Source organism: Amblyomma mixtum, chromosome 3, assembly GCF_055824585.1.
Source record: "Amblyomma mixtum isolate Tamu chromosome 3, ASM5582458v1, whole genome shotgun sequence".
Classification (NCBI taxonomy): domain Eukaryota; kingdom Metazoa; phylum Arthropoda; class Arachnida; order Ixodida; family Ixodidae; genus Amblyomma; species Amblyomma mixtum.
The window spans coordinates 414,621,548-414,634,611 of record NC_143014.1 but is presented as its reverse complement, the minus strand read 5'-3'; positions in this window follow the sequence as shown (position 1 = coordinate 414,634,611).

The following is a 13,064-nucleotide window of genomic DNA, read 5'->3' as shown; positions in this document are numbered from 1 at the left end:
GTGCGTGGATTTTTGTCTCAAGTTGCGCGCAGGTTTGTTGCGAGTTTCCATTTAGTCACATCACTTTTTGGCCGAACCTTTAACCACAAAATATTGCTGCAACGTAATTTTCAATGCTCTTTATAGCCATGTAATTTAATCCGAATGGCAGGCAACACTTTTAAAAAAGGCTACTCGAGTTATTGGGCACTACCGTGTTTATTGACTTATTATTTTTTCTGCAAGTGTGAAAGTGCACCTGTTATCAAAAACAGCCAGTGTCCAAGTCATAATCAGCCAGTTGTGTGTAATTGTAAGCGATGCAAATGGTAGTGTTGCCAATTGAGGCTATCAAGGTTCTCGCTGTGGGCTTGTGCAACAAGTGGTAGTCAACCACGCACAGTGAAAATTAACGTTTACGTACGATGGAAGCAACAAATGAGCATAGCCTCGTTTCGCCCTTTGAATACTGTACGCCTAATGCGTTCCACCGCTAACCGTTAGTTTGGCGCGCTCAAGTCCGTGCAGCCACAGGCAATGTCGGCGCGCTGAAGCTGCCATTATCTTATTCTGTGCGCCTTCGCGCGCTTCATGAAAACGCAGCAGAAACTTCCACAATATCGTTTGAATATGTACCCATTTGGGGTTTCTTTAGACATACCAAAATTTGAAATGAAACCCTTCGCTAAGCTCCGGTTTATAATTTCATATCGTTTTGATTATTTCGGCAAATATGCACTGACACACGTTCTTGTTTAGACTTGGGGCCGCAACGCGGTTTCATTTTGCTTCCAGCCCCACGTACCATTTATTTTTGGGCACAAATGCATTCGGCGGACGGCATTCATGGGCCAGATTGCCCGCATATGAAGTTGGCGAATCATTTCAGGAACTTAAGTTTTCTTCCCTATAACTGCTGGTATTTAGCACGAATCAAGGGAAACCCTCGTGGTACTCTTGGCATATCTTGTTCCGCAACATTGCGTCGTGCGTGCAGTCGGAGTCACTCGCTCTCTAGCAAATTCACTGTGGTTTCTCCTTGATGGCTGCGCTCATTTGCAGTGTGTGGTGCACTGCACTCGAGTTATCTAATCTCGCCTTCATCAAGCAGAAAGAGCTTTATGTATTCACTTATCATAGGAACGTTTAGCGTTTTAGTCGCTTCGAAATACGCGTAAAGGCGCATTTTTATGGTCGTGGTAAAAGCCAGACGCATCCAACTGCACTTTTTTTTTGCTAGAATGCATGAATTGCACAATAAAAGTGCTTCGATGTACCACGTCCTTTATAAAGAAAACATTGCTTGCTCTCAGCGACTTTGTCTATTGAGTACGCCATGAGCGCGTGTTCCACATGGCACTGACGAAATCCGGCACTGATACTTTCGATGCCTGAATGCACAGGAAGAGGAGAACGTGGTGTCTGCTGCACGTTGTACAGCGTTCCTTACACGAAACATGTGCCACGTTGGACACTAGAGGTCGGCGGGAGCGGCGGCCCTGGACCATTTGTGTTTCCAACCTGAAGAGTGGCAGAGAATAAGGAACAGGCTCAACAAATAACAAAAACAAGAGGGCGAAGTGACCAAGATGGTAACGTCATCCGCATAGAGGGGGAGAGAATTGGGTTTCTGACAAACCGAAAAGCCAAGGGGTTAAGAAGTAAATTTAATCGGAAGGGTGAGAACGACCAGCCGGACTGCCGAGAGAGAGTGGGTCTGAGCGGAATGGGTCGAGTTGGAGCTCGGCCGCCCGACCGTGAAGAAAGGCGCGTATGTAGCAGCAAGTACGAGGGCCGGGGTCAAAAGGTAAGCGGGTCAGAATGGCTTTTTATGCAACGTTGTGAAACGCCTTTTTGGGGTCCAGAGCCAGGACAGCGGTTGTGCCTACCTGGAAGAAAGAGTTCACGATCTTGCGAGAAAGCTGAAGCGTGACGTATTGTGTGGAAAGCTGGGAGTGAAAACCTGGCATGGTTGAGTGCAGAAGGAGGTATCCTACACGTAGTGCAGGAGGCGGTTGAGGACCACGAGTTTCATGAGTTCGCCCACACCAGATGTGAGGGAAATTCCACGGAGGTTCTCTAGCGCGTGGTGTTTGCCGGGTATTTATTTATTTACTGATACTGCAATCCCGATGTTGGGATTTTAGCAGGGTGGGAAAGAAAACTAAGCAGGTTAGCAAAACAGGGGTAGGCAAACAAGTAATAACAGTGCAAATTGCTGCTCCGAAACAAAGAAACACAATGTCAAGAAGAATTATATATATATATATATATATATATATATATATATTGTCACCGACAAACGCAGCAGGAAGCGGGAAGCACAGCCGTATTCTCAGACAAGGCTCGCCGAACCGCCGAGCTCATGCAATACAAAGACGACGCTCGGCCACGCGCTGGGAGCCAAGGTTCGGCCACCAGGTGGCGCCTGCAGAGTGTCAGCAGTGTGGCATTGCCCCCCTCCCTTCCAAGAGGCATCGGCTCGATGCCGCACGGGCGGGGAAATAAAAATAATAATAAAGGTAAGGCGGAAAGTTAACGGCGCAAGTGTCTCCGTGAAGAGGGGCTAACGGGAGCAATACGGCTTCGTTCGCGCCACGTGGACTACTTCGGACATCGGTTGTCGAGAGGACCGGACAGTTCCTTGTGGGAGCACCTCGTAAGTCACCACGCTGAGGCGGCGTAACACCTGGTAGGGACCAAAGTAACGGCGAAGAAGCTTCTCAGAGCGCCCTCGCAAACGGATCGGGCTCAACACCCAGACTTGGTCAACCGTCACCGGGTGTGTAAATCACCTCCCTGCGGCGGAGGTTGTCACGCTTGGCGTCGCGTTGTTGTTGGCGCCGGATTCGTTGTCGAGCCACATGGCGAGCGGCTTCGGCGTCACGAACAAATTGGTCAGCGGCCACGACAGAAGAAGGAGCAGGGTCCGGGAGAAGCATGGCGTCCAGCATGGTCAGGGCTTCGCGACCGTGCACCAAATGGAACGGAGTGAAGCGTGTCGTTTCGTGTAGCGCAGTATTGTACGCGAACGTGATGTAAGGCAGTGTCCGGTTCCAGTTCCCATGGTCATCGTCGACGCACATCGAAACCATATCGGCAATTGTCTTGTTAAGCCGCTCAGTCAGTCCGTTCGTTTTCGGATGGTAGGCTGTAGTCTTTCGATGGCTGGTGCCACTGAGACGAAGTATCTCGCTCGTTAATGCCGACGTAAATGCGGTTCCCCTGTCAGTTAATACGACTGTAGGGTCTCCGTGACGAAGCACAATGTTGTGAATGAAGAAATGTGCAACTTCGGCTGCGGTACCACGAGGAAGGGCCTTGGTCTCACAGTAGCAGCTAAGATAGTCAGTGGCAACAGCAATATACCGGTTACCCATGGAAGATGCCGGAAATGGGCCGAGTAAGTCTATGCCGAGCTGTTGAAATGGGAGGCGTGGGGGATCAATAAGCTGCAGGAGCCCGGCTGGTTTAGTCGGCGGCGTCTTCCGGCGCTGGCACTCACGACAGGTTCGTACGTAGCGGTGGAGAAGCGCAGCAAGCCTGGGCCATTAGTACTTGTGACGTATGCGCGCCAATGTGCGGGAAAACCCGAGGTGGCCCGAAGAAAGGTCGTCGTGGCATTCACGCCGAACTTCGTCACGAAGCGCTGTAGGTACTGCAAGAAGATAGACAGTGTCCGTTGGGCCGTAGTTCTTTTTGCAGAGGACACCATCACGCAAGCAAAACGATGGCAGTCCGCGCTTGAAGAGTCGAGGAGGAGATGGAGCGGTTCCTTCGAAATACTCGATGAGGGGAAGTAGTTCGGAGTCGGCCCGCTGTTGGTGGGCAAGACTGGACTGGGTGACAGCACCGAGGAAAGCGGAATCGTCGTCGGACTCGTCCGCGGGGCAGGAAATAGGAGCGCGGGACAGACAGTCAGCATCGCTGTGTTTCTGTCCGGACTTGTGCACGATGGTGACATCAAATTCTCGTAACCGAAGGCTCCATCGAGCAAGCCGCCCCTAGGGATCTTTCAGATTCGTCAGCCAACACAGTGAATGATGACTGCTCACAGCTTGGAGAAATTATGAACAAACCGGCGATAGTATATAGGCGCAGAGGCCCAAGAAACGACGTAGGCTCCGTTTGTCTGTGGGCTTGGGGAAGGCAGCTACGGGGGCCGTCTTTTCGGGGTCTGGACTAACGCCTCGAGCTCTCACAATGTGACCAAGAAACTTCAGCTCATGAAACGCAAAGTGACATTTTTCCGGTTTGAGAGAGAGACCAGCGGAACGCATGGCCTCGAAAACAGCACGCAAACGTTTCAGGTGCTCATCGAACGCGTCTGAGAAGATCACGACATCATCGAGATATACGAGGCACGGCTGCCACTTCAGGCCAGACAGCATGGTGTCCATCATTCGTTGGAATGTGGCAGGGGCTGAGCACAAGCCCAAAGGAAGCACCTTAAACTCGTAAAAACCGTCAGGCGTAATAAAGGCGGTCTTCTCTCGGTCGCGTTCGTCCACCTCTATTTGCCAATACCCACTGCGTAGGTCAAGGGACGAAAAGTAGGTGGCATGGCGCAGGCGGTCGAGGGAATCATCAATGCGTGGCAGAGGGTACACATCCTTTTTCGTTACGTTATTGAGACGCCTGTAATCCACGCAGAACCCGAGGGTGCCATCTTTCTTCGCGGCGAGGACAACAGGCGATGCCCAGGGGCTCGTGGACGGTTGTATGACGTCGTCCTGGAGCATTTGTGTAACTTAGCGGCGGATGGCTCACGTTCTTTTGAAGACACACGATATGGGCGCTGACATAGTGGTCTTTGGTCGTCAGCAACGATAATTCGATGCTTGGTAAGCGGCGTCTGTCGCACCTTGGAAGTTGATGGAAAACAGTCGCGGAAGGAATAAATGAGATTTTCTACGCAGCGTTTCTGACTGGCCAAGAGGTGCGGGTTTACGTCGGTCGGGGTGGCTGTAGCCGTCGCGTCGTCGAGGTCTGACGTCGTGCACAAAGAACACTGCCTGGTACACTCTCCGAGCTCGTCAAAATAAGCGACGACCTCTGTCTTCGTTAGATGTTGCGGTTCACAGGTAAAGCTGGTGACTAAGATGACGGTACGACCGTTAGCAAGTTCTGCTAGGCCTCGGGCTACACAAACTTTCTGAGCGAGTAGCAGCGACATGTTCGCTTCAGCGATGCCAAGGGTGCCGGTGCTGCTATCACACTCGACTGTGACGAATTTGCTGGTTCGCGGAGGAATCGTTATGTGGTCGTCACATAGGCGAAACACTACTGTGCTGGGCTCGCTTTTGGTGTCAACGGCTCGCTGGGCGGAAAAAGATACCATGAGCTCCCGAAGGTCGATGACCGCACCATACTCTCGAATGAAATCCATGCCCAGAATTAGATCTTTCGAACAGTCACGTAATACGGCAAAGGAGCCAGTGAAAGTAAGACCTCGGATCTGGATACGGCAGGTGCAGACGCCGATCGGCGTCACTACATGGCCACTGGCGGTGCGGATCACGGGGCCACACCAAGGCGTTAGAACATCACGGAGGGTCGTGGCGAGCTGACTGCTCATCACGGAAAAATCAGCGCCGGTATCGACGAGTGCGATCACTTGATAACTGTCGGCGGTAACTAAAAGTTCAGCTGAAACTAATCGTTCGCAGCACGTCGGTGAGGTCGTCGGATCGGGTGGTCGCTGGCCGGGTCGTCGCGTCGAATCATCGGGTGGAGGCTGTTGACTCTGTGCAGTGGCGGCGGCTCTACCTCCGGAGGACGCCGTCTTCAGTTTTCCCGGCGAGGGGACGTGCGTCTGACCAGAGGTTGAGGGCCGATTGGGCGAAGCAAAGCGCCTCGGGGATGGCGATCGCGATTGGTGCTGCTGCGAGGCCGTCGGGGGCAGCACGTGAGCGGCGAGGTACTCATCTATGTCCTGCGGTCTTTCACCATAGCGCGGTCGAGGCGCGTCCGGCGGGAATCCTCTCAAACCCATACGCCTATACGGGCAGTGCCGCAGAATATGCTCAGGCTCCCCGCAGTGGCAGCAGAGCGGGCGATCGTTGGACGTGCGCCACACGTGCGCTTTGCTGATAGGAGGGCGCAGGTCCTGCTGCTGCTCGACGGGGCGCAGGTAACGGTGGGGTGGTGGAGGTCCGGCAACGGGGCGAAACGCTTGCGGCACGGGGGCAGGTCGGCGCAGGGCATCGCTGTACGACAGGACGTGCGGCTGTGGTAGTGCTGCTGGTGGTGGCTGCACCGCTCGCTGGATTTCGTCACGGATGACGTCCCTGTTGAAGGTATGCCTGCCGACGGAGCATCCAAGCGGAGGTGTCGCAGTTCTTCGCGGACAATGCTCCCTACAACCTCTCGCAGCGCCTCGTCCCCTGGGCCTGGCAAGGACGCGAAGTAGTGAGTGGCCGCTACATTCGCCTGACGGCCGTATCGGGCACTCCACTCCTGCAACGAACGTTCCATGCTCGTAGCTTCCTTGGCGAAGGCGGCGACGGTTAGCGGAGGGTCGCGCATGAGGCCAGCGAATAGCTGCTCCTTCACCCCACGCATAAGGTGCCGTACCTTTGCAGCTTCGGGCATGACAGGGTCGGCCCGATTGAAGAGACGTGTCATGTCCTCTATAAACATGGCCACGCTCTCGTTGGACTGCTGTGACCTGGAGAGAAGGGCAATCTCAGCATTTTCCTTCCGTTGGCTCGAGCTGAATGTGGCTAGCAACTCGCGGCGAAAAGCTCCCCAGTTGGAGAAGGACGCCTCGTGGTTCTCGAACCATGTTTTCGCCGAGTCGAGCAGTGCAAAATACACATTCAACAGTTTCCGTTCGTCGTCCCACTGGTTGAATGTGGCCACACGGTCAAAACTGGCCAACCAATCCTCTACATCCTCGAACCGGTCGCCGTGGAAGGATGGTGGCGACCGAGGTGCGAGAAGGACGAACGGCGGAGCACTGCCGGAGCACTGACCTGTCTGGCTGCCAGTGGTGGACGTCATAGCTCTCACAGGCCTTGTCAGTGGCTCAAACTCGGGTTGCAGGCCTCGCGGGCGACGGCTCGCTTTGTGGACGGGTGTGGTGTCCGCGCGTTGGGGAGAAGCGTCACGGCTGTCGTTGGGGTCAGCGTACATGGGATGGTACCCCCACGGCTCCACCAAATGTCACCGACAAACGCAGCAGGAAGCGGCAAGCACAGCCGTATTCTCAGACGAGGCTCGCCGAGGCCACCAGGTGGCGCGTGCAGAGTGTCAGCACTGTGGCAATATATATATATATATATATATATATATACACAGGGTGTCCCAGCTATATGTAACCAAGCTTTTAAAAAAGACGAAGTGCCCTAGCGAAGTGACACAAACTGAGGGCTGTTGCCAGTCGCGTGTCCTAGTCTGCGGTATTTTTTATTATGCAAACGTAATTAATTAGCAGAGAATAATTAGCTAACTTTTTAATTTTTGCCTTCAGGAAGAAAGTGTCAATGCAGGAATTGTAGACCCCATGAGAAATAACCGTTTGCCGTGTTTGCAACCAAGTACCACTGGTACAGCTTCTTTAATTTGCCTTAAAACTGAGCCCGCGAAATACAAAAAGAACCGCGTGATAGGGAATCAGTTTCAGCGCTCCCAAACGACCGGTCAAGCAACGACATCCGCTTATCTTTGCAATGCTGTCCCGAGCAGGGTCCGACGTTTTGCGATGGTTGCGGGACATACGCCAGCTACTCTCGCATGGGCACCGCTTCTTCAGGGCGTGACGGTGCAAGTTCGGCGGCCCGGCCTATCATTCGAGGCGAGGTTTCGCGTGAAAAAGCGCTCATTGCGAGCCGCGCTTCACTTCCTTGAAAAGCAGCGCCCGCTTACTTTCCATGACGCATAAGCAGTTCCTGGCGCATATCTCGCCACCACCTCAAAACGTCGAACCCTGTTCGGGACAGTGTTGCAAAGATTAGCGGAGGTCGTTGCTTGTCCAGTCGTTTGAGAGCGATGAAACTGCTTCCCTATCACGTGGTTATTTTTGTATTTCGCGGGCTTTCTTTTAAAGCATATAAAAGAAGCTGTATCAGTCGTACTTGGTTGCAAACACGGCAAACGGTTATTTTTCTATATGGGATCTTCAATTCCTGCATTGACACTTTCTCCCTGAAGGCAATAATTAAAAAGTTAGGCAATTATTCTCTGCTAATTAATTACGTTTGCCTAATTAAAAAATACCGCAGACTAGGACACGCGACTGTCAACAACCCTTAGTTTGTCTCACTTGGCTAGGGACCATCCTCTTTTTTACAAGTTTGGTTACATTTAGCTGGGACACCCTGTATATACAGGGTGTCCCAGCTAACTTGGACCAAGGTTTATAAAAAAAACTAAGCGTTCTTCAGAACTGAAATCACGTGGATGCTGTTGAGGTTTATCTAAAGTTACAGTACCATTTTGTCGCCTCTCCTATTTGAATAATTAGTCGAGATAAATAAATTAACTTTTTAAATATAGCCTGAAACGTTCAGGCGTCAATAGGAAAGTTGTGCAGCTCCACAAATATCGTCCAACCCAGGCACTTCCAACGAGATAGACTTAGCGTGGCCGTTTTTATTCGGGAAAAACGAAAGCCCGCGGAGTTTAAAAAATACCACGTGACAGCGCGCTCCGTGCGCCCGGATGCGCCGCGATTACAGCGCTCTCATCCGTGCTTTGTAAGAAACATCACCCGCTTCGGGCCTTTCGTGCTGCCTAATACAGGGCTTCGCGATGTGCTTGGTTCCAAGATAAGCGCCAGTGGGCTCGGGCGGGAGTTGAAAGAAAGCGCGGCTCCCGTTTCTGCGGCAATAACTGCACACTCACGTTAGCAGAATGCATGCAGAGGAACGATGACAATCTCATGAGTTTGAAGTTGGGAGCAAGATCCCAAGAAGCAAAGACGCATATAACAATCCTGATAACGTTGTGTGAATTACGCTGAAAAACAGGAGCCGCGCTTTCTTTCCATTGCCGCCCGTACCCAGTGGCGCTTATCTCGGAACAAAGGACATCGCGAAGCCCTGCCTTGGGCAGCACGAAAGGTCCGAAGCAGGTGATGTTTCTTAAGAAGCACGGATGAGAGCGCTGTAATCGCGGCGCATCCGGGCGCACGGAGTGCGCTGTCACGTGGTATTTTTTAAACTCCGCGGGCTTTCGTTTTTCCCGAATAAAAATGGCCACGCTAAGTCTATCTCGTTGGAAGTGCCTGGGTTGGACGATATTTGTAGAGTTCCACAACTTTCCTATTGACGCCCGAACGTTTCAAGCTATATTTAAAAAGTCAATTTATTTATCTCGACTAATTATTCAAATAGGAGGAGCGAAAAAGTGGTACTGTAAATTTAGATAAACCTCAACAACATCTACGCGATTTCAGTTCTGAAGAACGCTTAGTTTTTTTACAAAACCTTGGTCCAAGTTAGCTGGGACACCCTGTATACCAAGATTTATAAAAAAAGCTAAGCGTTCTTCAGAACTAAAATTGCGTGGATGTTGTTAGGCTTTATCTAAAGTTACAGCACCATTTTTGTTGCTCTTCCCATATGAATACTGTCACAACTATCGCCCACCAACCGGCTGCCTGGTGCAAGCCGTCGAGGCACAGGGGCCGCTTTACGCTCCCCTGTGGCCTAAAAGCGAGCGTTGTGCAACATTTATTTGTTGAGGTCGGTCAGCCCGTGCGAGGTGCACGTGTGTCGGTGCGTCAGTCCTCCAAAGGAACTCAAGGGGTTGCGGGTTTAGAAGAAATATTTACTCGAATGCAGGAAAACACAAAAAAACAGGTAAAACGAACAGAGGAGTAGCCGAAAAACTATACAAAACACGAAACGCGACAAGCAAGAGAGAGAGAATACAAAGAACACACAAATCCAACTACAGAGAACAAGAAGGCGTACAGGGCATGAAAAGAAGTAATATACAAAAAGTTAAAGCTAGAAAAGCAGAAAGTCCGACGGACAATTCACATACGGGGGCTGCGGCGATGACTCTGGTTCGGGTGGTTGTGGATGCGACGATGGCTCGACGGCGGCGGGCCTTGTGCGATGGAAGGCGTGCCTCGGCGCGGTAACTCGGCCCTCCACGCCCGCAAACACACCACCCAACCTCTTCAGCTGCCTATTTCCTCCCGACTGTCCAACCGCTCTCTGCAACCTGGACGGGCCGGCAGATAGCATACTTCTTCCCTTTCCCTCATCATTGTGGCGCTTTTGTCAACGCGGTGACGACGGGGCAGAGGGGACGCATTAACCCGCTCAGCTCCCTCAGAGCGCCGCGCGGGAGAGCAGGAGGGAACGCAAAAGGTCAGTCTTCCGTGACAGGCGTCGTCGAGTCGGCTATGCCTGCATTCTCCACTTTAAAAAAAACAGCGCACCGCTGTAGAACTTTCCACTTCTGGAATTCCAGTCGGCTTCGTTCGCCGATAGCCGAGCCCCGAGAGAATTCCTGACGAGACACATTCCACTGGTCTGTGACACAGCCCCCCACTAAAGAATATTATACCATAATATTTTGCTAGGCACAGACCAACGCCAAATCGCTATCAACAACGAGAACATGGAAAAAAGGTTTTAACCGTTCCGCGTCACAAACACACACAAAAAGCAATGAGCACTCAAAATTGGCGTACATGTTACAACCTACAGCCATACAAGCGGCTATTCAATCATTTGACCACCGCACAGTCACGACAGTCTCTTCACACACGCAAGAGTATCTGCACTCGATCTCGCGGACGCTTGTCAGTTCACGCGCACCGCACTCACTGTCGACGTCCTCATGAAGTCCAATTCGGGCATCACATGACACGTGTCACATCGTAACAGCATACAGCTTACATTTATATTACGACACAACGTCATCACAGTGGACACAGTCAAGGGTATACAAATGATCACTGCATGTAATCAAGATAGCGGACACACAAAAAAGGAAAACTGACACTAGAAAGATGTGACCGCAATCTAAACAACCCGCCTGGGCCAATTAGTCTACCTGACTCATGTAGCCTGCCCCGACGTTATCACTCTCTGCAAGGGCGTCTCAGTGACTGGAACATTCGCACGGGGTGCCTTTCATGTGTGGCCTCTGGGAGTAGTCCGCTGGCAGGAGCCGCAGGACATGACAAAACGTTTCGCGTCGGCCTGCAGTCCCGGCCAGAAAAATTCACTTTGAACTTTGCGCACTGTTTTTCGGGGGCCCTGATGTCCTCCCATTACACCGCTGTGAGCGTTTTCGAGCACAGCTGTCCGAAATTTCGTGGGAACAACTACTTGAATGTAATCCCGTCCAAATCTAGACGTGAATTTGCGTTGGAGAACTCCGCCTTGGAGGAAAAACTGGTAGCTGTCTCCTTTTCTGCTGTGTACCACCCGGTCCACTCGGTCAAAGCATGCCCGCAGCGTGGGGTCACGCTTCTGCTCTTGGCATAGGACTTCGCTGCTTACGTTTTCAGAGTTGACCGACACTCTCAGTCCTCGTAGTTTTCCATTCTCCCGGGCTTGCCCCCTCGTCAGCACGGCGTTTGCCCGGTCATCAACTCTGTCTGCGGAAGCTGCTTTCCCATTTTCCCCGGTGGCGTCCACCTCCGCAGCGCTACCACTCCCTGGTGGCTCTGACCCTTTTGACGACGGCATCTTCGCAGCCATCGTTTCTAATTTCCAACTGGGATCTGGGTCGGCGGCATGTCTGGCTCCTTCAACGTTGCCTAATACGAGGTCGTAAAGGGGATCTTCCACGCACTTCGCACGGAGCCGTCCCTTGATGTATGGGGTGTCAACGTCGACCCAAGCCTCCGGAAGCATGAGAACCGACCGATCGAGGAGGCAAACGGGAGATTTGAATCCTGTGAGATCGGCATCTTCGACCAGGCTCCTCCTCACTATCACCGTGTTGCACCCGGTGTCTCTCAGTACGCGAACCCTTTGGTTGCCAACCAAACCGGTGACTACAGGAAGCTCCTTACTCATAGTTAAAGCCTTATCAGTCAGACCGACGCTAACAACGGGAACCTTTGTCCCATCTTTTAACTCGATGTATCCATCCTCGATACATACTGATGATGATTCTTCAGCGCCGTCTTTTGGCTTCGTCGAGCTCTTCTGCCAACACTTCCAGCTAGTGTGGCCTGTTCGCCCGCACTTGAAACACTTCGGAGGTTGTCTGTTGCCCTCCATTCTGCCAACGCGGCAGTCTTCGGCTCGGTGGCCGAGGCGTGAGCAGAGGAAACATTTCTGAATTTTCAAATCCTTCGGCTTCGCAGCCGACTTGCTCTCGGCTTTCATTTCGCCCCTTTTATCAGAGCTGGCTCTTACTGACGGCTCTCTCTTTGGCGCTTCAAGTTTTGAAAAAATTTCCCATGCGTGAGCGTCCACGTACTGCTCCGCTCTTTCTATCATTTCTTCGAGGGTAGGGTCCTTTTTCTCCTTAAGAAAGAGCTCCAGCGGTGCCGCACAGCTCGAAAGGAACTGGTCCTTCACCATCAGCTCAAACAAAGCCTCATACTCCTTCTTGGTGCTGGAAAGCTCTACCCACCGCTCGAGGAAGTTCCTCAGCCGAGTCACAAACTGGGAGCACGTTTCTCCATTCATGGGCGATGCCCCCTTAAACTTCTCTCGGAATCCTTCTTCCGTCAGCCGAAATCGCAGCATCAGAGCTTGCTTCAGCTTGTCGTAGCTCGTACAATCGGGCGCGGACATTCGGCTAAAAACGTTTAGAGCCTCGCCGCTCAAACACAGGCTCAAATAAGTGGCCCATTGGTCCCGTGGCCAACCTTGGCTCTCTGCCACGCGCTCAAAACGCCTCAAATAGGCATCGAGGTCATCGCGCTGTTCATTAAAAATAGGCATAACTTTGTGCGGGTTCACTTTGTTCCCTTTAACCGCCCCTCTCTCTTCCGAGCCGGACCTGGAGTCCGTTTCAGAGACACTAACAGGTTCCCGCCTCAACAACAACACCTCCTTTTCCTTTTCTAGCAAAGCCATACTTATATTGGATTCTTCTCGTTGCCTCTCCAACTCCTCATCTCTCATACGTGCTTCGCGTTCGGTTTCCTCCTTGCGCCA